The 20,936-nt window shown below is 56.1% G+C and overlaps 1 long non-coding RNA gene across 1 annotated transcript; it reads left to right on the plus strand.

The window, feature by feature from the left end:
* Window positions 1–1,482: 1,482 nt before the first annotated feature.
* On the plus strand, window positions 1,483–9,077 carry LOC142073155 (uncharacterized). Its single transcript, XR_012669836.1, has 2 exons — window positions 1,483–1,630; window positions 5,594–9,077. It is a non-coding gene; the product is annotated as an uncharacterized LOC142073155 (long non-coding RNA).
* Window positions 9,078–20,936: the final 11,859 nt, after the last annotated feature.

Here is a 20,936-nt window from a genome sequence, read left to right on the forward strand (position 1 = left end):
GAAGCCGGCACCCGCTGTCAAAGGGGCAGCCTTTCCCTGGCTGGAGCGGCCGGGGTTGTGGTAGGGCGTGGGGTGTGCCTCTCTGTCTGTCTCCCCTACCCACGGTAATCAGGAGGCCTAGCCCTGGAGCCGCAAGAGGTCTGGGCAGAGTCTAGGAGGACGCGTTTTGAGCGAGCCGAGGAAGAGCTAGGGGGGAGGCCACCAAGCGGGGAGGATGGCACAGCCATGTGCCTGGGTGAGGCTGGCATCATGGATATTGTATTAGGCAGGGCATTGGGGCTGGAGCCTGGGGCAAAGGCAGGGGCTCCCCTACACCTTGGCCGTGTCTAGTACAAGGCTGAAGAACTGTTAGCCGATTGGGGAAGGGCTACAGGACCACTGAGACCGGCCTCTGATTCACCCCCTGAAAGGGAGGCCTGTAGCATTTGACCAGAGGACCAAGAGCCCCACAGCGGCTTAAATCCCGTGGGGAGACATTGACCAAGGGGGAAAACTGAGGCAGAGAGCACCAGCTGCAGGGATGGAGCAAGCTGCCTCTGAGGCCCTCTTATGATGCCACCCGTGAGCCCTGCCCCATCCTGAGAGGGCTGAAGGCACAAGCTGTCTGCATCCTAAACTTCACGGCGTCAGGGAAAGGTGTATGCTCCAGCCTGGTCCTCACGCCCACCAGTCAGACAGGATTGCTCCCTGCGGCATCCCTGGGCTTGCTTTTTACGTGGGAGGCAGCTGCCATCCAGTACCCAGACTGGGGTGCTGAGTTCTAGTCCTGCCTCACTGCGTGACAGTGGGCAGCTCCCCTCCCCGTGCCTCAGTTTCCCCCTGTTGTAACTTGACTCTAGTACTGTCCATACCTAATTAATTAACTAATGGGGAAGACAGGCCGAGATGGAGTCTCGGGACCTCTGCTGAGATTGTCAGCCAGGGTAACAATTGGTGTCCATTTGGCTTTGGCAGACCAGTGACGGAGCCAAAGGCAGGTCTAGGATCGAGGTCTCATGAACCCCAGCTCCTCACCCTCTGGCCTATGCTGCCTCAATAGTGGTGGTAGCTATCGGGATGTAGTTTAACTGCTTCCCTTTTTTTCAGAATAAAATATTGTTCATTTTAAAGCTGAGGGGACAGGAGGTGAGGGAAATGTTTTGTGATCCTTGGGCAGAAGGTAACTCCCCAAACTTTGCAATAAAACTCTGGAAGTTCCCACCCCCTCCCCGCCCAATCTCCTGCTTCTTCCATTCCTAATTATTCCGCAGCTGTGCAAAGACATGCCAGCTGTACCCAGACCAGGACAGTGCCATGCTGAAGCAGACTGGGGGAGTCCTCTCTGAGCCCGCGGGAGATGCAGCCACTCTGCTTAACACCCTGAACGTCACCCGCAAAGTCCTGGGTGTGGATTGCCCCTTTAAGCTGCCGGGGGGAGGGGAAGAGGGGGGCCTGGATGGCTTTGTGCTTCAGGGCTAGCATGTGAGCCATGCCCAAGAATGTCCATGCACCAGAGCTCTCAATGCCCAGGCATGCCTCCGAGCGGGGATAAGTCACCGCGGCTGCTGCTGGCCAAAGGCACCCTTGGAGACGAGAGGAGTGGCCCCCAGACGGCTCCCTGCACTGGGCTTGCAGCTGGGAATGGTGACAGGTGAGCTCCCTCTCTCACCCGCTCCTGCTGCCAGGTGGGCAGAGCAGGTGCTGAGTCACCTTCCTCTGCCGATGCTCCCACCAGAGGGGGAGACCGGGCAGTGAAGTCACCCCTTCCTCAGACCCGCAGGCGTCCCTTCTTCACTGGCCCCGGAAGGTGGGGTTCCCAGACCAGCCCATGAGTGGCAAATCTATGCACGGTTCCCAAAAGGGACCTCCCCTGCCTGTGCCTAAGGGCGACCCCTGCTCCCCAACCCCCGAGACAAACTCTGCTCCCCTCCCTAGCATTCATGGCAGGCAGAAATGGGGTCAGCTTACATCGAACTCGATCCCTTTTCATCTGGAGAAGGGAAGACAGGGTCAAAAGCACAGGAACACCCAGACCTGTAACCGGAGCCTGGCTTTCACCAGTCGATTTCCCCCAGCCTGGGACCTTTGCTTGCTTCTGTTGCATCAGCGGCAGGGAGTACAGCTGGCAGCCACTGGGTCCCAGGGGACATGATTAGCAGGTGCTGGGATGAGTCACAGGCACAGGGAAATGCTAACATGGCAACCGCCCTTTCTGCAGCTAAGCCTTGGCTGTGAGGAAGCTGGCCCCCAATTTTAACCCTCCAAGTGCTGGCACACCAGACAGGTGCAGTCTGGGAACTCACAACCCCCTGCCAGAGTGCTGGGGGGCGGGGCAAGCTTGGGCAGACGGACAGCAGCTTCAGGGGCTGCCCACCGTGTCTTCAGTGGCTGGAGCAGGGCTTGAAAATTCTGCTTGTTGCACATGAAAGGGATGTTTTCCCTGGGCAGTGGCAGGGGGGAGAGCAGGGTTAGGGTGGGGACAGAGGGACTGAGCCATCCATATCTGCAGAATTTACTCTCTTATTTTAAAAGATTGGTATTATGGTGGCAAAGTAAGCCCTCCTGCTGTGAGCTGAGGATAATCAATGCAGGGTCGTCTGCCTGAGTCTGCAGGCAGGCAGCTACAGTGCCTCTGCTGCTGCTCAGAGCTTTGCCAAGCAGCAGCAGAGGCGGGAACTGCAACGGTTCTGATCCCTTCTGCCACTGCTTTTCAGAATCCCGAGGCAGGGGCAAACTCCGGGTCCCAGTCACTCTGTGGCCAGCTGCAGCACAGTTCTGTGGTAGCTCGCCTTGGTTGTTAGAGCAGCAGCATGGGAATACTGCAGCAGCTTGGAGTAAATTCCACAATGGAGGGTTTTGTTGAATTAAATATGCAAATAAATAATTCAGTCCAGCGTCCCCTATGGCAATCATTTTCACAGGGACGTGTTTAACGACACCTCATAGTTGTGCTGCTGGAGTTTGTCATTGGGCAAGCAGGAGGATTTGGCAGCTGGGGCTTTGGGGGAGATGTGGAAGGCAGCTTGGGATTGTGGGACAAACACAGTAGCTGGCATTTCAGAGGCACCATCACCTCTGGGTGGTCATTGTTAGGTTTCAGGGTCAACACACATGAGATAAATGAGGGCCAGTCACACTTATGATCTATTGTGCACTACAGCCAACCAGACTCTGGGCGCGGATCTCCCCACCAGAGGCAAGAAGCAGAGATCCCTGGCTCTCAGCTCCATACACTGTCCCTCTTCAGTCAGTGGAAGTGCTCTGGGTGAGGATGCGCACCACCGATAGAAGGAGGGTTGGAATGGGTAGGTCCCAGCTACAAAATGTAATCTTCTGGGGGTTTTAAATGAAAGCCCAGATTCCAGAGCCCCGACCCACAGGGATGGCGGAGCCTGTGGCAAATTCTCCTCTGCAAGTCCCCTGTCTGTAGCTGACCATCCCCTCTGAAACAAACACAAACAATCTGGGCCTTGGGAAAGGAATGACTGCTAATCAGCGCCTGATTCTCCAGTGCCCTGCACTGTCTGCAGCCAAGGACACTGGTGCCAAGGCAGTGCGAAATGCCCCCAGATCAGAAGGGTAGCACTTTATTCCCAATCTGTGACTGAACAAGGGGCAGGGCCCCAGGGACTCCAGCCCCGTGGGATTATTATTAATTATTTATGTTACCCTAGTGCCTACAAGCCCTGATCGTGGAGCAGGACTCCATTGTGCTGGGCGCTGTACAAACAGAACAAAAAGACAGTCCCTGCCCCAGGGAGCTCACAATCTAAGTATAAGACAAAAGACAACAGATGATATGGGCAGACTGGGGGGAGGTGACAGGGTGCTCACTCCACACCTGCCCTGAAAGCGTTAAGGAAGTGGAGAAAGGGCCCTAGCGTGATAGGCCCCACCATGAGGAGGTTTTAGGCTGGAGAAGTGACCCCTGATGGGAAGATGAAGCTCAGTTAGGCTAGTCTGAAGCATTCTCTCTGCTGCCCGCACCATCAAAGGCTGGGGAGAGCTTGGCTCAGCTCAGGGGCTGGGCCCGGTGCTGGGTTCCAGAGCCAGACAGCAGCTCCAGGTTCAACCTCTACCCCTCCGCCCCCCGGTAGGTGGTCAGGCGACTCTGGAGACTCCAGCGCAGGCCTCAGGGGCGGAAAGCCGCTTGGCCACCCACATGGCGCCCCTGCAGATGTGGCAGGGCACCATGGCAGGCGGTAGATTCTTCCTTTCCCTTAGAGCGGGCTTGCCAAGGGCACGTTAAGGTGAAGTGCCCGCTGCGAGGAGCCGAGGGGCGGGGCCACGGCGGCTTTGAAGCACACCATCGCTTTCAAAGGAAGCGGGACGCATTTAAAAAAAAAAAAAAATCAGTGAGGAAGTGACCAGCCCAGCTGACTTCCAGCATATGGCTCCTTCACCGGCTGCTCAGCAAAGGCTTGGGCCCTGGTCTATTCCCCTCTCCTAACGGCAAGCTGAAGCTGCTACTGCTGCAGCAACCCCGTATCCGGACAGAATCCAATCTGGTGATTATCTTAATTAGATTCCAACCACGCTGCTGGCCACGCTCTCCCCCAGCCCCGGCACGTGTTTACAAGGTTGGAGCACAGGAAATGCACCTAGCCAGGGCAAAAATATGGCCCCAAAACAGCCAGAGGGGCTGGCGCCGTGCGGACATGGCACAGCTGCGCAGGGGGCACGAAAAGGGGTGATGATTTCATGTGTAAATATAGTTAATTAACAGGGCCGTTAATTATTGATGGTCGCCTCTTGGGAGGGGCTGAATGCCCTCCATTCCCAGGCCTGGCTGAAGGGGCTTAGCCCCTTGCAAAGATCCCCTTTATTTAGCGCGTCATGCCCTCTCTCATAATCAGTGATCAAAAGGCTGGCCCACGTGGCGTGTTACTATGTAACATGTCTATTTTGGTAGGAGCTAGAGGCCCCATTAGGCCAGGCACCGTGCAAACATAGGGAACGGCAGTCCCTGCCCCGGAGAGCTCACAGTCCACGTCAATGTCTATACTGCAGTCAAAGTAGGGTTGCCAGGTGTCTGGTTTTTGACCGGGTGTTCCGGTTGAAAAAGGGACCCTGGCGGCTCCGGTCGGCACTGGCAGCTCTGGTTGGCAGTGCTGACCGGGCCATTAAAAGTCTGGTTGGTGGCACAGCATGGCTAAGGCAGGCTCCGTGCCTGCCGAGGCTCTGGGAAGCAGCAGCATGTCCCCGCTCCGGGTACTACACACAGGGGCAGCCAAGGAGCTCTGTACGCTACCCCCACCCCAAGCCCCAGCTCTGCAGCTCCCATTGGCTGGGAACCATGGCCAATGGGAGCTGCAGGGGCAGTGCCTGCAGATGGGGCCGTGCGCAGAGCCACCTGGCCATGCCTCCATGTAGGAGCTGGAGGGGGGACATGCCGCTGCTTCCGGGAGCTGCTTGAGGTAAGCGCCCCTGGAGCCTGCACCCCTGCCCCCCTCCTGTGCCCCAACATCACTCCCCACCTGAGACCCAAGCTGCCACCAGAGGTTCCCTGATTGTACTGGCTGGGACAGCGTGTGGGAGAGGGGAGCATAGTGTGTGTGTGTGGGGGCATGCAATTGCTCTCTACTGCTGACTCCAGCCAGGTGTTTCCTCTTAGACCCCCAGGTTGCTTGGTGATCGCGATGCCTTCTGTGGAGCACATGGTGCAGGTCGAGGCTGGGAGAGATCCTGCCCCCCACGCCTCCACTCCGCTGCTCTTCAGGGATGGACGTCACAAGCCCCATCTGTTCCAAAGCCAAGAGGACGCATTGCTTTAATTACAAGGGCAGGCTGCCTGTGCTCTGCCAGCCGCAATCCAGGAAAGGGGAGGGTGGGCAGGCGGAGATCTCCCCGGGGCCCCTCATATCCTGACCTGTGCAGGGGGGAAGCCTCTGATCTCCAACTTCCTCCTGGCATCCCACGAAGGACGGTGTTCTTGTGCATCCACAAGACGGGGCTGAGCTGGATGAGCCGGGCCAGTTTCTGACACACACCCGCAAGCTGGAGGGACACCCATCAAGAGGGGAGCTCAGTCTCCGTGGCCCATGCAATCCGTGGCCCCTCTGAGGCTGCCAGGGGGTGGGGGTGATGATTGTACCGATGGACATGTGGACGCCGCACTCCTAGCTGGGCTGCGACCTTCCGGGTCCCGTCGCCTGGGCCCGTCCCTCCTGTCAAGCCTGGGCCAGGAGCCCGGTCTAGCTTCTGAGCTCACGCGTCCAAGCAGCCTCCCCTCCTGCCATCACAGCCGCCTTTCTTCTGGCCAAAGGGGCATGGACCGGACTCCCTGCCCAGCTCACCCCTGCTGCTCTGTAATAGAGAGACATGGGGTGTCCCTATTCCTCCTTGTCCGTTCCCCGCCCCTGGGGCTGGGCTCCATGCCTCCACACCCCCACAAGGCCCCCCGGCGCTCTGCTAGGCAGGTGCCCTTTAATGTATTTGCAAGGCCAGCCGAGCCGATGGGGCTGAGTTTTCTCTGCTGAGCCTGGAGCGGCTCATCCCTTTGCAGCCAGCCTCCTTCCCCGGGCCGGCCAAGCGCACCACCTAGACTTCCGAAAGCAGCCCGAAGAACAGGCTGGGTCATAACCAAGGACTAACTGACCCCCCGGTGGCCCAAAGCAACTAACTCCTCCTGCGTTCCCCAGAGCCTGCATGCATGCTGCCCGCCTCGGCCTCTGCACAACGGCAGCCAGGCATACGGGGCGCCACCCGGTGGACGAAGAGCCTCCAGCGCAGGCTGCTTCTCAGCTGGGCACAGTGGGGTGTTTGGCTCCTCTCTCCCGCTGTTGCACAGGAGGGGAGCACAGACCCCCAGAGAGGCAGGGCCTGATTGCTTTCCAGGGTTGGGCAAGGGGCTTCAGTGCCATGCCAGCGCGGGGCGGAGCTGGTGACAGAGCCTGGGGTGTTTCCCAGTCCAAGGGAGCTCTCTCCCCTCGGCCCCGGTCGTGCTAACTCCGCAGGTGTAATTCAGGCCCCATGAGCTCCACCATGCCAGGGCAAAGTGGCCACAGGACAGCCGCAAGGCCCCCGGGATTACCCGCCTCCCCAGCAGATGCAGGGCTGGGTCTATGCCTCTCCCCAGGCAGGAGGGCCTGGCATAGGAGTTATGCCAGCAGCAGGTGTATCCTTGGCCGTTTGGGAGGAGGTGAGGCCGGGGCCATCCTCCACCCCAGCTAGCCCTCAACTGCCACAAGGCCCAAAGGGGGCGTCACTGGGACTGTGTTGATCCCAGCAGCCCGGCTGGGAGGAGCGGGGGGCAGTTTCGTCCCGGGGCCAGCACAGGGAGTCCATCCATCCCAGACCGCATCTGCCCCGTCCCTGCCTGACCCCAGAGAGCACGCTCCATTCCCAAATGCTTCTGTCAACAAAGACAGCGCAGGTAGCCGTGGCAAAGCCCCGTGGCCTCTGCTTCTCCATAGAGGAGGCAGAGCAGAGACGGCAGCCAGGCGACCCTCCCCCGGCCTGGGTGTCATCCCCTGAACACCCCTGCCAAGGGATCAGCCACAGAGCTCCCTGTAGTGCCAGCATTAACGTGGGGGCCTATTGCTACCCTAGAATCCCAGGGCCCTGGCATAGCGAAGTCCTGGCAGCAGCAGATGCCCAGAAAGACCAAGCCGACATGAGCTGCCAGGCCAGAGTAGCTGCCTGCCACGTGGCACTCTGCTCCCTGTGACAGCACCTCCTGCTGGGTGCCATGTGTCTGCAGGACTCCATGGAGCTGAGCAAGCTTTTGCTGTGTAGATGTCAGTTTTCTTTGCCATATAAATTGGAGCGGGGGGTGGGCGGGAAGGCACCTGCACGCAGTGAAACCAGGAAAGGGACAGGGAATGGAGTATGGCAGTATCCCACATCCATTCTCTCTGCCATCCCATACAGCTCAGGTCACAGATCCAGTGAGCATTTTCCGCCAGCTCCCCGTGGCATCTGGGGTTCTCGCTGCCTCCGGCCTCATCCCCGGTCAGAAGGATTTTCCAGCAAGAACAGAGCTGACGGGTCTGTTGATGACGTGCAAGTCGGAATAGAGCCTGGCTGGCTCTCCCAAAGCTGCGTATTACTGTGAGTGTCAGCTCTTTGGGCAAGGGACTGTCTGTTGTTCTGTGTCTGCAACTCGTACAACAGGGTCCTGCTCCAGGAGTGGGGCCCCTAGGCCCGAGGGTAACACAAGTAATAATGAATGTGGGTATCGCGGTAGCACCAAGTTCAATCACCTTCTCTTCCCTGCAGAAGAATTAATAACGTACCAACACCCCACAGATCTTCCTACAACCTGAAATGGAAGAAAAGCCAGAAACTCCACTCAGGGCCAGTCTATCTTATGTGGACAGTGCTCAGAGACTACATGATGGGCAGCAGGACCACATCCTTAGACCTAAAGATCCCAGCTGAGATCAGCGCCCCGTTGTGCTGCACAGACCCGTGTATGTCAAAACGATCTGGACAAACTGGAGAAATGGTCTGAAGTAAATGTGATGAAATTCCATAAGGACAAATGCAAAGTACTCCACTTAGGAAGGAACAATCAGTTGCACACACACAAACTGGGACACGACGGCCTAGGAAGGAGTACTGTGGAAAGGGATCTGGGGGTCATAGTGGATCACAACATAAATATGAGTCAACAGTGTAACTCTGTTGCGAAAAAAGCGAAGATCATTCTGGGATGTATTAGCAGGAGAGTTGTAAGCAAGACGCTGGAAGTAATTCGTCCACTCAACTCCGCGCTGATTAGGCTTCAACTGGAGTACTGCGTCCAGTTCTGGGTGCCACATTTCAGGAAGGATGTGGACAAATTGGAGAGAGTCCAGAGAAGAGCAACAAAAAGGATTAAAGGTCTACAAAACATGACCTCTGAGGAAAGATTGAAAACACTGGGTTTGTTTAGTCTGGAAAAGAGAAGACTGAGAGGGGACATGATAACAGTTTTCAAGTATGTAAAAGGTTGTCATAAGGAGGAGGAAGAAATATTGTTTTTCTTAACCTCTGAGGATAGGACAAGAAGCAATGGGCTTAAATTGCAGCAAGGGAGATTTAGGTTGGACATTAGGAAAAACTTCCTAACTGTCAGGGTGGTTAAGCCCTGGAATAAATTGCCTCGGGAGGTTGTGGAATCTCCATCATTGGGGATTTTTAAGAGCAGGTTAGACAAACCCCTGTCAAGAATGATCCAGATAATTAGTCCTGCCATGAGTGCAGGGGACTGGACTAGATGACCTTTCGAGGTCCCTTCCAGTCCTACGATTCCATGTCTATGCTGGATTCCCAGCTTGGGCAGGTGTAGCCATCCTAGCTCTGACTGAGCTAACTCGCTGCCAGGGAGGTGTGCGCAGCGGGACGGCCTAGCCGCCCGAGTATGTGCAGACATACCCACAGCAAAAACACTCCCGGGCCTAGAAGTGCTCTCAGCCTAAATAGACAGGGCAGGAGGAAAGGCAGGTCTGCCCGAGGTTTAAGCTCAGGCAAGCCTAATGGGTGTTGAAACAGTACTTCTTTGGGTCAGGAACGTCAGAGACACGTGGTGGGGCAGAGAGGGGAGTTTCGGAGTCACTTCTCAGTCCTGAAGGGGCCTTTGACTTATTTCCTGGCTTTGGTAGATCTGTGTCACTGGGGCAGTAGGGGGAGTTTTGAAGGCGTGTGTGTGAACCCAGCAGCCACATCTGCGAGCTCCTGTGGTCAGCGCAAAGCTCTCCCCACCTGTCGGGAACAGCAACGGAAGCAGCTTTTTAAAACACCCATGCCTGAAATGCTCGTTTTAAGGGGCTCCTTGATAGGGGGGAGGTGTTCACACTCACACCCACCCCCCGCAGACCTGGGTCCTGCTTCAGCACTACCGTGCGCTTCTAGCAGCCTCTCAGAATAACCTCGGGGGCGTTTCTTCCCATTACAGGGGTTCTTGGACCTTCCCCTGCGGTGTCTGCAGCTGGGTACTGTGGGAGACAGAAGCCAGGACTGGATGGACCATGGGTCTGACCCCATCTGACAAGCCCTGTGTTTCCAAGTAGCTCACGCCCCCCACTCCCCTTACACAAGAGACCTGCGTTCGAGAGCGTGTGGAATGCTGCTGGTGTATTAACGCTTAGAAACGATGACGGCTGGTGCCTGCTAAACGCCTCGAATGAGACAGGCAAACAGATCAATACGGGGGCCCTGGACTGGAATAACTACAGCCCGCAAATGCTGCTGCTGAGGAGTGAGTGGCATCGGCAGAGCGGAGGGGGCTGGGCTCCAGACTAGCTGGGGACGCTGTGGGTCAGGGCACAGTTGTACTGAGCGGGGCTGTGCTCAGTACCTAGCCATGTTCCCCCTGGCTCTAGTCCACGCTGTTAGTCTCCCGGGGGATGTCTACACTGCAGCTGGGAACGAGCTCCCCAGGCCAGGTAAACAGACCTGTACTAACTCAGCTTACGCGAGTGTGCTAGAACTATCAGGGTGGCCATGGCCGCTCCGGCATAGTTGGGCTCACCCCCCGAGCCCGGATCCAGGGGGTCGGGCAGGCTGGGGAGCACGGCTGGGTTAGCACGCTAGCTCAAGTCACTCCCCAGCTGCAGTGCGGACATCTCTGGTGGTAGGGGCGGTTCATTTGCTCACACGGTCGCGGCACAACACGGAGCTCTTTGCCGAGGCCCGGGGCGCGGGTGAGACAGTCGCACGCCGTGGATGCCGTCACTTTGCCAGGGCAGAGCTCTCCTTGGCAGGCTGTAAGGGCGTCAGATTCCCTTGGGGTTTGCTGGGCGATTGCCTAGAGTTAGGGCGGAGCTGTTTGTACTGCAAAGGTCAGGCTTCAATGTACCTGCCTCTCTCATGAACCCCAAAGCACCTCCTGGAGGGGGGGGGGAAAATCACACAACACCCCATTCACTGTTATATTTCTTGAGTCACAGGGCCGGGGATCTTCGTGATCCCATGCCTCAGTTTCCCCCTAGAATCCTGCGTTTTAGTGGCCAGATGCTCAGTATAACAAGCCAGACCTATTGAGCTTAGAGCTGTGTAAATCAGTTGGCTCAGTGTCAACTTGGTCATCTCAGTTTAGCCCTCTACTCCCCAATCTAAAATGTGTCCTCCTCCACCTCATTTTACAACACCGCGGGCCCAGGTAGCAAGGGATGAAAATTAACCCACTGGCAGCTGTCCCATTTGGAAGCAAATTAACTTTGTAGTTACACTGACGCTCAAGGGACAGCAAGAGAGTTACAGGGCTGGATGCTGGCCTCAGGTCCCTGGCTGTAAATCAGGAGTCGTTCCATTGATTTCGGAGGAGTGAGGCTGGATTTACACCAATGTAACGGGGAGCAGAATCTGGCCTGCCAAGCCTTTCATTTCTTAGTCACGGGGCAGATCCAGCCCAGCTAGGCAGCAGCCAACAATCAGAGGGCAACCTCAGTGAGCCAAACCTGGCATCCCAACCAGCCGTGTCCCCTGATGCCTCATTACTCTGAAAACCCGCCAAGTCCCCCCAAACCTCCATTAGCCAAAGAGGTGGTGTCTCTGTGACAACCAGCCTGGGAGGGCTCTGGAGCGAAAGCAATGCTCGGGGCTGCTCTAGAGCTTTTCATTAACTAGCCTTCACACACACCTGGGGAGGCAGGTAAGTGGGGGGGAAACTGAGGCACAGAGTGGGAACCTGACTTGCCCCAGGCCATAAAGGCAGAGCTGGGATTGGAACTCGGGCGTTCTGGGATTCCCAGTCCTGTGGTCAGGCCACTGCTCTCCTGGTCATTACCCTCTCCTGAAAGTCACCTTGCCCTCCGACCATTGCCCAGACCTTTGCTTCCTGCTCCCATGAGCCCGGCCCTGTCGGGCCCTCGCTGTGCCCAGCAGCCAGTCCTCTCAGTAAGAGCAAAGGACAGCGCTGCCAGCAGTCACCTGGGAGGCAGAGCAGGGCGCAAATCACCTGGTGGGACACTCGGCCTGCATGTGCTACTGACCAGCCGGGGCCTGTATTCGATCCAGCACCCTAGCTGCAGCAGACCCCTCTGCCACTCCTCTAGGGACCTCCACCCACCAGAGGGTGGCGCTGTGGTTTGAGTGGCTGGGAAGCCAGCCCTGGTGCAAGGAGCTGGATTAATCCACAGAGCCAGTGTGGGCAGTGGGGTCCCGCAGCCCACCCCAGTGCCCGGCTCTGGCGAGCGGGATCCTGCCTCTAGGAAGATGTGGCCGGTTCATCCACCGGCCTCTCTATGGAGGCCGCCACGAGGTCAGTCAGCCCCCGTAAGGATGAGGACACCACTCCCCTGACCTAGACAGAGCCCCCCACAACTCCGTTCACGCAGGCCACCCAACATGCAAAGGCTGGCAAGCGCTTCTCGTCACTGCCAGCCTGGGCTGGGAGAAGGGGCAGTCTAGCTGCCAAAGGCTCCGCTTCCCCCCCCTCCAGAGCCCTGAGCCAGCTCCCCTTCCCCTCTGATGAGCCATCGCTCTTCCTGGTACACGGCTGGAGGACACGACAGTGCAATGGAGGGAGGACACATGTGTGGCTAGGGGAGGGATACCATCGGTCGCAGCACATCTGCCTCTGGAAAAGCAAGCTCTGGGGGCTGGAGAAGGAACTAGAGAGCTAGAACAGGGGAGGTTCTGAAGGGAACCCCAAGGGCCAGCCAAGCTCAGCTTAGAGGGAGGTCTGAGTCCCCAGGGAAGCTAAAGCCCGGGGGCAGGATGCGTTTGATGCTAGCTCACAGTCTATCTGCTCTGCGGAGGGCAGGGGAGGGACTCTGTGGCTTCTTCTCTGGTGTCATTCCCAGGGCACGGCTGACTGTGACTTGTATTGGTGGGCTGCTGCCCACATGCCTCCATGGGTGCGTTGAAGGCTGGGAAAGACAGCTCCACTTCCACCCCTGTGCGATGGGGACATTCGCTCCCTGGAAAGGGAGGCCGTAGCCTGCAGCAGGCAGCAGATCAGACATTGCAACATTACAGGGGCCGGCAGCATTACCAGTCCTGTTGGACCATTCTGTGGGTTGGCTGGAGGAGGGGCTGGGGAGACAGAGCTGCTGTCAGGGCAGCTGCTTGGCCAGGTCATTGCATACCCCGTGGCTGATGGCAGGTCCGGCTCCCCTCCCACACGATGTTCAACAGACATGGAGCCGGAGGAGCTACGCAGTGTCTTCGTTAGGGTGCTGAGATCTTAACAGACAATACAAAACAACAGCAAACAAGGACCCAGGGCATGGCCACACATCCCTGGCACTGCCGGCCACTGGGCATGCATACTGGCTTGCAGAGGGGCTGTAGCAGACGGCGGCGAGCCAGTGATTTTCAGACAAGTGCTTCAGTGCAGAAAGTCAATGTCAGCAGCCTTGTGGTGTGATCCTCCAACAACAAAATCCCTGGGTGCGTCCCCCACCCCCCACAGAGAGCCCCTACAATAACAGCTGTTCGTAGAGCCGCCAACGCTTCTGGAATTACCCTGCCCAGCCCCAGCGCCCCCGGGCGCCCACAATCAGAATGGAAACGGTCATTTAAAAATTAAGCGCGCCAGTGCATGGCCCTGTCATTTGTTGATTGCCTGCCAAGTGCCATGCACCCATGGCTGCATAAATAACAACAACAACGCAGGGCACAGACAATCCGAGCACAGCCGAGCAACCCTACAGTAACAAGCCAGCTGCCCAGCTCTCACAAAAGCCCCTGCAATGCCCCACTGGCTGCCCAGCCCTCTTGACCAAGCCTATGGTAACGAAACAACGTCCCCAGCCCTCTCCCTCCAAAAAAGACCCTACAATAACAAGCATCTGCCTGGGCAATGGATGAAGAAAAAGACAGCTAGCCACTAAAGAAAGAGATTGGCGAGCCAAACTTCCCACTATTTATTTGGGGAGGGGGGGGAAGAGGGGGGATATGAGAAATACCTGCAGAGAGCTAGTGTCCTTTCTAAAGCCACAAGAGCAGAGGCAGAGATGTCTGTCCTTCGAGCGCTTTGCAATCGCGTTAATTCCCGGGCAGCTTGCCAGCAGCCCCCCTTTGTGCATTGTCCTCCCAGGGCCGGTGATCTGTCCTCTCCAGTGAGCTGGGTCCAGACCTGTCCCCGGGCTGCCCATCAGCCCCGGCACAGGAGCCAGCTACCGGCAGAGGCATCTCCCAGTGCTGTACAGGCTCATGTTCATTACCCGGCAGGGCTTTGCTAGACAAAAGGCTCTGGTTTTAAAGGCACATGTTCCAATTCCCCCGGCCCTGCTGTGTTCTGATTGGCTGGGCCAGGGCAGGGCTGATCCTTCTTGCTGGCTCTGTGGAGCCGCTCAGATTGGAAAAAAAGGGAAAGGCGTGAAAGAAAGGGGTGGGTGAAAATGCACACCACACACACACACACACGTGCGTGTGCACCTGGAGCCCCACACACCTGCAGGCACCTGTGGAGAGAGACACGCACAGAGCCATGCACTGCTGCGTACACACACGCAGGATCAGACAGGAAAGGCCTCTCCAGCTTGGAAACCACAAACCTCCTGTGGAAAAAGCTAGCTAATGCCGGGCCAGACAGGGCGCTGACGTGAGGACAAATACTTCCTTACTCACGGACTAGAGAGACATTTAGCCAGTCAGCCTGTGGCTCCCTTGTTCTGCCCCGGGCTTTCCTGTCCCCTGCTTCTGTCCCAGTCCTCCCCTTGGCCACCCCTTCACCCTAGTTCTTATCCACACCTCTCTCCTGTGAAAAGAAAAGGAGGACTTGTGGCACCTTAGAGACTAACTATTTCCAGTAGGGTGTGCGCGGGGGGGGGGGGGGGGGGGGGGGGGTGCTATCTTCCAGCTGGCCAGCAGGGGGTGCTTTTGTACTGATTAATCCATCCCTTTGGCTGAGGCTGCGGGACCCTCCCTGCCCTGGCCTCCCTCGCCCTGTCTCTGCCAATTCTTTATTTGGGACCCAGAGAGCGGGTCTGGCAGACGCTGAGCGAGGTAGCCCTGGTGCTCCTATGCCAGTGGCTGAGAACACACCATTGATCTTAAACAGGGCTTTAAACCCCCAAATAAATAGGCAACAACAGGCAGGGCAGCCGTGGCACAGGGCACTTAGGATGAAGGTCTGATGATGGAATATCCATCAGCTTTGCCTCGGGTCATTGGCTCGTCCAGCCCAGCCCTGATCCCCCATACCCTGGGCCTCAGCCCACGCTGCTTAGGCAACCGAGTAAAATCATGGGCACCAGGAACCTGGGAAAGATCAGGGACCAAACCCAGCCATGGTGTGACTCCAGGTGGGTGAGTGGAGTTATGCCAGCAGTGCAGCCGGCTGCTAGTATGCAGCGCCTAGGTACTACGGTGATGGGCACTGGCTGGACAGTGAGCAGAGGGAGCCCCTGTGAGCTGAACATAAGAATATAAGAACGGCCAGACTGGGTCAGACCAAAGGTCCATCTAGCCCAGTTTCCTGTCTGCCGACAGTGGCCAGTGCCAGGTGCCCTAGAGGGAATGAACAGGACAGGGAATCATCAAGTGATCCATCCCCTGTCGCTCACTGGCTGGCTTTACTCTTTGCCCACAACTCAGCAGAGAGAGGAGCCCCATGCTCGCCCAGCATGGGAAACTGAGGCACATGGCAGGCAAGCGGCCTTCCCAAGGGTACACAGAGTCAGTGGCAGAGTCAGGAATAGAACCCGGGAGTCACACTCCCTGCCGGAGTTGGGAGAAAACCCCAACAGAGCTGTGATTTTTGGCCTGGCCCAGGCATGCCCCTGCTCTAAGCACTCCTGTCTGCCTTTAGCAGGTGTTCTTCATATAACAGGGCTGAGTCCCTTTGACAGGCATTCGTGTGAGGGAAGGGAAACATCGCCCTCAATGTAGACCCTGCAGGAAAAATGGTTGGTTTGAGTCTTCTAATGAGATGGGACACTCCTCAGCTTCAGAGCCCCATGGCACGGCCAAGCACCGGGGCTGGGCTGCTGCAGGGGGCTTGTTCAAAACGTTATTCCTATTACCTGGGCAGGAGGGACCGTCACAGAAACTCCTTCACTGCCTGCCGGGCACCGGCTGTCCTCTCGCTTGGATGGCAGGGTCTGAAAAGCCAGTTCCCCTGGGGAAGCAAAGGGTTAATGCCAGGGATACTCAGCGCTTGTGAAACCCCCAACTTAAAAATAAACAAAGAACTGAAAAAGATCCGGGTTGGGGGGCAGAGGTAGAAGAAATCCCTCCCCTCGGTGCCCCACCCAAATCTGCAGCCCATGTCCCTTTAACAGGTATTCATGGCCTGCCTTGGACTCAGGGCCAGGCATGGGCTGTTCTCTGTGAACCACGTTCCTGCGTGCCTGGTGTGTGTTTGCCTGGCTGGGGTTGCTGTGGCCTGGCTCCTTTAGTGCCTCGCACAGGGCAGGGCGAAATTACAGGCTACAGGTCGCTGGCGCAGTGAGTCTGTTTGAACAGGAACCGGCTAATTATACCCATGCGTCTGTGGCTGCGTGCGGATGGATGTGAATGTGGTTGTGCACACGAGGGGTGTGTGTTTAGGAGTGAGTGTGTGTGTGTAGGTGCATTGGTGAGTCAGTGCTCTTGTGCGGAGGAGGGAGGGTGGTTAGGAGAACCTGTGTGCATTTGTCAGTCGTTGCTTTTGTGTGTGTGCCTTTGAGTGTGGGTGTACATTTTTGGTCAGCACTTGTGTGTGCATTTGTGAGTCAGTGTTTGTGTGTCCATTTGTGAGTCAGTGCTTGTGTGTGTGTGTGTGTGTGTCCCAAACCTTCATGAAGGAAGCACTTCTTACCTGATCTCTCTCGTTACAGTGTGTATGGTAACATCCACTGTTTCATATTCTCTGTGTATATAAAATCTCCCCCCTGTATTTTCCACTGCATGCATCCAATGAAGTGAGCTGTAGCTCACGAAAGCTTATGCTCAAATAAATTTGTTAGTCTCTAAGGTGCCACAAGTCCTCCTGTTCTTCTTAGAGAGCGAGGCCTTCCCTCCATGCCTCCATCCCCCCACCGCTGCCCCTGCAGCAGGCAGGAAGGGGAGGGTCCTGAGGCAATGTGAGGGGTCTCTGTTGCTGGCAGGGGAGGTGGAGACCAGGCCAGATGTTGGCAGACGTGCTGGCTCCTGCCTCCCAACCAATCCCAGGCGTCTCTTCCACTTTGAACTTCTGAAAAGGCCTTGGCTGATCAGGTCCCCTTTGTTACCCAGGGCCAGGTCTGAAGGCCTGAGCCAAGGCCAGGGACCGGGTCAGAGCCGGCCCCTTCAGCCGGCAGGTCTTGGCCTCACTTTGTTCAGACCCCCAGGTCTCTAGCCAAGGGGCCTAGTTCTTATCTCTCATGCTGAGTTGAATCTCAGACCCAGTGGGGATGTTCTCAGATGGTTTGACAGCTGTCGCACGTACAGGGCACCATGCATTCAGTCCAGCTCAGCGACCAGCTTCTCTCCCCCTTACGTGGCACTGTGTGACCGTATGGCCCATAATCTCACACCCACGTGAACAATTCCCCCTAGCTAGCGCGAGGAGCACAGAATGCTCTGCACCGTATTGGGTGGACACTAGGGCCTGGATCTTCAAAGCTAACATCCACTGAAGTCAAGGGGAGTTAGGTGCCTAAATGCCTTTTAGGATTTGGGCCTAGGAGCCACGATAGCTGTTGGTACTGGGTGTCCTTCAGTGGAATCGCCCTTAGCACGTCTAAAGCCCTGTCTGACTCCAGTGGTGCCAACTTCCATGGTGCCTCACAAGATCTGTGGGAGCGGGTCTGGTGGTTGCGATCATCCCCATTTCACAGATGGGGAAACTGAGGCATGGTAAAGTTAAAGGGCCAGGTCTGCTTCGAAAAGCAACCTCGCCCCAATGGTGTTGTGGGCTCCTGGCCAAGTTTGCTCAGCTGACCCCTGGAGAAGATGTCTTTCCTTCCAAGTGTCACCCCTGCCAACTCCCCACGCGCTCTGGCAGTCAGGCTGGGTCTCTCCAGCCTGTGCATTGCCCCCCCCCCCACACCCAGTGAGGATCCAGCCCTCACCTAGGCCAGGTCCCTGAGCTGATGACCCAAGCTATACTCCTGGGATCTGTACTTGGCCCCAAGTTCTCTGTGGAGATTGGGACCAGGCACCGCAACCCCTTTGGGGTTCCCTAGGGTGGCATGAAATTGTTGCTTGAGTATTCTTCTCAGGCGGTCTCACGCTGCCATCTCCTTGGATGGGCCTGGGACTGGCACAGCGGGGCCCCTGCCCTAGCACTCCCTGGGAGTTGCTAAGCAACCCCTGCCACCCTTGGAGTCGGCACATTCAGCGGGCACCCAGGACAAAGCCTCCGTCTTCCCCAGTCCACTGGATGCCAATCACCGGCATGGGCTGTTAGTGCTGAGAATGCCGCCCCGTGATCCCAGCACCCCGACGCAGCTGGAAAGCAGACACAGGCAGATGCAAATGAAAGGGACCAGGAAGGAAGGAGGTGAACGGACAGCAGGGTCGAACAGGGATCCTTTATCCACACCCGGGGAGCAGAGAGGGCAGGGCACAGAGATTACAGCGCTGGCAGCAGGCTGCAGCCTGTGTATGGGGCTTCAACCCCAAATGAGGTCCGAAAGCATTAATGCTACAGCTTGAGCTAAAGGGGAACAATTAATAAAGTTGAAAATACCATCAGAGGTTTTGTTCGGATACATGTTCACAGACGCTTGGCTGCAGGATTTCCCCAGTTCTGTTAGGCACTTAAAGAAATGGCCCGTTATCTAAAAGGGCCCAATAACCACCAGTGCCTATTGGGATTCTTCTCAATGGGAGCTGCTGGGAGCGAAGCACTTTGAAAATCTGGCCCAGCTGCAGGTGCTGCGCATTGTTTTCTGTTATACAGAGTCTTCCCTTGGCTTTTTCTCAGTGTGCGAGCAAATGTTCACTCTTGGGAAGACATGCTGTGGGTTAGTTTTAGTTTTGCTGTCCAAGATTCTGTGTAGAGAGAGGTGGGGGAGCAGTAGAAGAGTTTGCTCCCTGTCTTGATCTTTGACTGGAGTCAGATCTTGAGGCAGAGCAGCTCTCTGGGAACTGAGCATTGGCGTTGAGCTGAGAGTCCTGAAAAACAGGCTATCCTGCATGCTGTTTGACCATCTCTGGTCCAGGCCTGGGGTATATAGTGTAAATGAGGAACAAGTTACACTTAGACCCCACGTTATGGATTTCTTCTCTATTGGGAAGCCAACCTGCTCACCACTGGAGAAAGGTAGACAAGAAATAGCCCCCTCAATACAGGGAGGCAGAGGGATAGCTGTTGGGAATTTCTGAGTAGCCTGTAGAATCACAGAAATTGAAGATGGAGAAGACCTGTTAGCAGATCACTGAGTCAGGGTAGGCTTGTTCTCTCCATTGTATTGACATGTGTCTGATCTGGTTTTAAGTAGTGCAAGCAGTGAGGTTTCCACCATCCTCTTCAGAAACTCTCCTAACTGCTAAGAGAAGTCACAGTTTGAACAGCCCCCCTTGACAGTCAGCTTACATTTTCCAGTTCTCACTTGCATCTTTTTATTCCTATTTGCTCCCTATTGGTCCTCTCTAAACAACTGCTCTCTGTCCTTAGTGTTGAAATATCCTGGCTAATGTGTCTGTGCCCTACTTCCCTCTAGTGGATGAAATCAGAATTGCCAGGCTGTGTGTCATAGGCCCCGTATCAGTAAGAGTGAGTCTCTTTTACCTCAAGAGTTAGGACCTGAGCTTTTAGAGCAAGGGGACAAAAGTTCTGTCCTGCAAAGTTCTGACTGGCCCCTGCAAGCAGTAAAGTGACATCCTATCTGGCCATGGATTTATGACAGTATGTATATCATCCCGATGCTGGTGGAAAGTCATTGCATCCCCCTTAGTCATCACTCAGCCAAGTCGCGCAGATTGGGTGCTTTTCATCTTGCTGTGTGGTAGCTGGAGGCACTGAGAGGAGTGCTCGTGAAACCAGACACCCTGCCCTTCAGTGTGTCAAATCTGCTGCAGTTCCCATCGCAGCATGGAGGAAATGATCATAAACACTGGTCAGGGAAAGTTATGCTGGGTCAGCCCGGAACATCCTTCCACGGCTCCGATCAGCTCTTATTTTACAGCTCGGTTTATGAAGCAGGGTTCTGAGATTCTGTTTTGAAACATGTAAGAATGAGCCATGTGCTCACACCCAGATGCCACAGTTGCGTGTCATTTTTCACAGAGCCAGCCTTTGTAGGGCTGGAATTTGGAGTGCCAACACATAGCTGCCTGTCTGGAGGGCTCTGTTAACTCAGCTGACACAGAGAACTGAGATAGCCCCAGCAAGTTCACCCTGATCCACCAGGGGGCAGTGCAGTACACACGCAAAGGCTGGGTCAGTACAACCCTGTTTTGGGGACCTTACCATCTAGGGACCTGATCCAAAGCCCTCTGAAATCACTGGGAGTTCCTCCATTGACTCGTTTGGGAACTGGATCAAGCTCTACTGGTGATAGAAAGGGCAGAAGCACTAGTGTAGACAGGACAATTTGAATCCTGCTCAGAGCAGGTCTGAAACGGGTTAAAACCACCTGAGCTCTGTCTACATTAGGGCTCCCACTGCTGCTACTGTTCACTGCATCAGGGCTAGTGTGACGGTGGGAGATTTCAGAAAAGGCACCACACACGCACACTCACGCACACAGACACACACACACTCTTTCACAAGCACACTCACACGCTGTCTGGAGAAGAATAACGTGGAGAAACTGGCAGACTGGCTTCCTGTCCTGATTCAGCCAGGAGAACAGGAACTAAATTGGAGGCGTCTATCACTGTGGGGACTGAGTTGTGGATGGCTTCCTCATTGATGATAATAACCTCACTTTGCCGATCTGCAGTACCATTTGCCCAAGGAGCCCAAACTGCTTCGTATACGTGCACCAGGCCTTGCCATGCACACAACCACAAATGCCCCTGAGGCCAGGACATGGGATGGCTTCCTTTATTTCAGGACCGAGCACTGCATGAGAGGGTTCCCCTTTTTTATTCCTCCCACTATTACTGGAGATATTAGATCCTGGGAAAACGGAGGGCCCAGTCTAGCAGGTGAGAAGCTCTCTCTCAAA

Source organism: Caretta caretta, chromosome 9, assembly GCF_965140235.1.
Source record: "Caretta caretta isolate rCarCar2 chromosome 9, rCarCar1.hap1, whole genome shotgun sequence".
NCBI classification, from domain to species: domain Eukaryota; kingdom Metazoa; phylum Chordata; order Testudines; family Cheloniidae; genus Caretta; species Caretta caretta.